The 4,561-nt window shown below is 45.5% G+C and overlaps 1 non-coding gene across 1 annotated transcript; it reads left to right on the plus strand.

Moving 5' to 3' along the window:
- Window positions 1-3,697: 3,697 nt before the first annotated feature.
- On the plus strand, window positions 3,698-3,780 carry trnal-uaa (transfer RNA leucine (anticodon UAA)). The gene has a single exon. It is a non-coding gene; the product is annotated as a tRNA-Leu (tRNA).
- Window positions 3,781-4,561: the final 781 nt, after the last annotated feature.

The following is a 4,561-nucleotide window of genomic DNA, read 5'->3' on the forward strand; positions in this document are numbered from 1 at the left end:
CAATCGGACATTTCCACAGACCTATTAAGATCAAGCGGAATATTTCCGACCTGACTGCACTGCCCAGATTGCTAAAAGTGCACCTTTCAGCCGTCATTCGCAGCTATGTCGCGCCGCCCGTCTCTCCCGCACATCAACTACTCGGGGAAAAGCGCCAACGACCATGGAAACAAAACCCAGTTCTTCAGTTAACATCCCCCGTGTCACAAGATACCCCATAGAAATTTCACGGTAAAGTCTACCGCTGTCCTTCCGAATGCCAGTCCTGCTTTCTCAGTGCTTGTTTCTGGAACAGTCTCGCAGATTGAAATGTATCGATTGGTTTTAAGGCACAAATGAACATTGGTGCGAACGGGACATGTGCCCCTGAGGAACAGCGGTCGATGTACAGCAAACTTAAAGGCGTAAGAATGTGAGAGTGAATGTTAGAGTAGGTAAGGCCGCAGTAAAGTCTCAGTGAAATGGATCATGATTGTGGAAGGAAGAAAAAGCGGGAAGAAGCGGCGGGTCTGAATTTTGGATCATCCAGAGACACATGAGAGTGCTCGGATGTGAAAGAGTAAGCGGGCTTTCACCATCCACAAAACATCTTTCTTTCATGTGGTAAATATTGATTTCTTGCAGCGTTCTATTAGCCTGTGTCGCGGAGAGTAAACCAAGCGGTACCGTGACCCGGATTTGCACCGTGGTTGTGGCGCCAACAATGCAGATAACTGACCTCATATAACCTGCCCCGTCCTCATCAATACCGCGAACGGCACTGATTGAGATTCACGGGGAGTGATCTTGTCGATTATTTTTTGTTGGCCCCAATTATTAACAGCTCTCACACTGTAATAGGATGAATTTTAAAGATGTGAGTATCTGCGCCCTTCCAAACCTCCACTCTCATTCAGTCTGTGCTTCCTTTCACTGCTCTCCTCCCGTTTACATTGCTGTATTTTGAACTGTATCTCCCGTCCAGCAGCCGATCTGCCCGTTCCGTTTCATCTCACCATTTCAACACCGAACACAAAAAGGTTAAAGTGCACATGGGTGCGTCATTCGAATATGAGGATTGAGATCACATGCGCAACGACGGTGTCTATTACTGATCTTTATTGATTATCTCTGGATCGGTCCTTTCCTTTAATCCTGTGCAGTAGCAGTGATAAAAATTTGTGGATTTGAGGGTTGAGCCAAACCCAAGTCAGTTCCCCAGTCCCCAGGAGAAATTCTATAATTCCTGGACAATTTGTATTAAGCAGAATTTAGCAGCAAAAGGTATTATTAATGGGAGTAGCGGGAATGAGATTCATCAACAGCGGAGTGCAGATGAGGATTAAATTAAATCCTAATTCACTGAATCTAAACAAGGTTTAAAGAAGTGAATCTGTCAGGAGTGGGATTCCTGATCCTGTGTGTGAGCTGTACCTGGGGAATTCTACCAGTGAGACAGGAACGTCCGCACGGTAGCGGCTGCATGTGTCCACTTGGAAACCTGTCGGAAAGAACATAAAGTCTCACAAATCTCCTCTGAATACCCTGCGCATTCTGATTTACAGCCGTGCATTAGAGGCGCTCGCAGCTGCCGTGTCCGAGCGGTTCAGGCGTGAGATATAAAACCCAACGGGGTGTTCCGGTGAAAGTTCACGGCGCTATTGTTTAAAGTTTTGTTCAATGCTCAAATAAATATGAACTGGAGATAACGGGCCGCCTTTCCTTCCCTCAGAGAGATTCTCCACCGCGGCAGAGCCTTTTAATTGGGAGCCCAATGGTCTCTTGCAAAATTTCAAGATGCGTGACGGAAACGTCACAATATTCCACAATTTGGGTACGGATAGACTGGAGAAGCTGGGGTTGTTCTCCTTACAGCAGAGAAGGTTGAGTGGAGATTTGATAGAAGTTTTCAAAATCATGACATGTTTAGATAAAGTAAATAAAGAGAAACTGTTCCGATTGGCGGAAGAGTCGAGAATCAGAGGACACAGATTTACGGTGGTTGACAAAAGAACCAAAGGCGATATGAGGAAAACGATTGTTACTTAGCGAGTAGTTATAATCTGGAATGCGCTTCCAGAAAGGAAGCAGATTCCATCGTGGCTTTCAAAAATATTTGAAGGGAAAATATTTGCGGGTCTGCGGGGAAAGAACGGGGGAATGGGACGAACTGGATTGTCCTTACAAAGAGATGGCACAGGCTCGATGGGCCAAATGGCCTCCTTCTGTGCGAAAACGATTCTATGATTTTATCTCTCCCAAGCTCCATCATAAATTCTGCTCACTTGATATTTAGGTTATTTTTTCTATACTTTTATCTCTATGTCTCTGTCTCTCTCTGTGTTTTCCCCTGATGGACTCCTCCGGCTTCCTTGAACGGCTCAGGCTGATCGAACCAGCGACAGCAGCAGAGAAGGGTAAAGATAGAAAGACTGAGACGGTAGGAAAAGTAAAGGACCAATCCAGAAGATGAATTCGTAACTAATGTCTACACATTCATGACTCTTCGTCCTCACAGTGAAAACATCAGTAATTTTATCCCAGTATAAGAAGAAAGTCTTGAATTTATAAAGCGCTTTTCACGACCACAAGACGTCTGAAGTGTAGTCACTGTGATACTTGTGGGAGAGTGGATAATCTGCGGATGACGAGACAGACAACAATGTAGCTTTAGAGCAATTAATTCTGCAAAGTCTCACTTGATAATACAAGTCGCACGTAAATAAACGAATGTGGTAAAGAGAGGCTAATATTGTTGATATGAAATATTTAGAATAGAACTGGACATTCCTCTACATCGGAATAGAAAACGTGATTGGATGGACAGAATGATGGCCGATCGGCTGTGGGTGGCACCCCTTTATTATTAGTGGCTTGTTGATCTTGGGGTATGATTCTCGACTTGGGTATTTGCTGATTGATATGTGAGAGAACGCGAACGAGCCCTGCGGTGTTACCATTTTTAGTGTAAAATCACTAATTGGCTTCTCACGTCTTGTCAGCGGTGTAGTCGGCAGGATTGACTTAATCTCAGTGCATGGAGGACAGAATGCAGAGGTTCTGACCACAACACACATGGAGAAAGGAAAATGTCTCACGATGGTGTTCAGATTGAAGCTGAATGTAAATGTATCCCAATTCACGTGACCTCATGAATGGAGAATGAAAATGCTGCTCCATTGGGCGGTAAAGGAACGCGAACATCCCGCTTGGCAGGCGAGAATTTTACCCCAGAAACAGCAATGCCCGCACAGGTGTTGGCTGCATGAGTCCAGCTGGAAACCCGTCTGCAAGAACATACAGTCTCATAGATCTCCTGTGATAACCTTCCGCATTCTGATTTATCGTTTGCAGCTGCGATGACCCAATGATTAAGGCGTTGGACTCGCAAAGTGATTTTCCCACCCAGCCTCGATGCAACACGTGTGGAGAAAGGAAAATATTTCAGAACGGTGAGCAGATTGAAGCTGAGTGCAAATAGATCCCAATTCACACGATCTTATGAATGGAGAATGATAATAATCCTGAATTGAGCGGGAATCGAAGCCCGACCTCACCACGTTGCAGACGAGGATTCACTCACTGAAACAGCAATGCCCGCACGTTATCAAGCTCCAAGTGTCGAGTTGGAAACCTGTCGGAGAGAACATTGTATCACAGATCGCTTGTGATAAACCGACGCATTCTGATTTACAGCCGTGCAGCATAAGTAACTGTGGCTGCGATGGCCGAGTGGTTAAGGCGTTGGACTTAAAATTCGAATGGGATTTTCCTGCATAGGTTCGAATCCTGCTGACAGCACTTTTGCGAAAAGTTATGTTTACTGCTCAAATAAATGTGAACTGGAGTTGACGAACCGCATTCCCTCTCTCAGAGAGACTCTCCAGCGCGGCTCATGCTTTTAATTCGGAGCCCAATGGTCTCTTGTAAAATTGCAAGACACGTGAAGGAATCTCTCCCAAGCTCCATCTTAAATTCTGCCCGTTCGCAGAACTTGACATTGATCCTATTTCTTCCTGTACTTTGATCCCACCTTGTCTCTGTCTCTGACTCTCTGTGTTTTTCCCTCATGGACTTCTCAGGCTTCGTTGAACGGCCACGGATGATCGAACCTGGAACACCGGCAGTGAAGGGTAAAGATGGAAAGACTGAGACGGGGGGAGAAGCAAAGGTGCAACCCAGCTGATGAATTCGTAACTAATGTCCACACATTTATGTCTCTTCACCCTCACAGTGAAACATCAGCAATTTGAGTCCAGTCCACTTATGGTAGAGTGGATAATATGTGGATGTTGAGACAGACACCAATCGAACCGTTGCCGTGGTGATGAAAGCTCCGAATCCTAAACACTGAACCACAAGGAAACGCTGAAAATTCTTTGCTGTGAACAAGCAGACCAACGCGGCCTTTCCCACTCGCCCCTTTGTAATTCAGGTCATTTTCGTGTCAGACAAGCTGCTCGCACAAAATGGCATTTTCTGTTCGAACTACTATCGGGACAGAAGGTGATGTTCAGGCAATGACAGCACCAAGTGCAAGTCGGCATGGACATGGAATGGAAAGTGAGGGAAAATACTCCCA

This window comes from Heptranchias perlo, unplaced genomic scaffold (genome assembly GCF_035084215.1).
Source record: "Heptranchias perlo isolate sHepPer1 unplaced genomic scaffold, sHepPer1.hap1 HAP1_SCAFFOLD_319, whole genome shotgun sequence".
NCBI classification, from domain to species: domain Eukaryota; kingdom Metazoa; phylum Chordata; class Chondrichthyes; order Hexanchiformes; family Hexanchidae; genus Heptranchias; species Heptranchias perlo.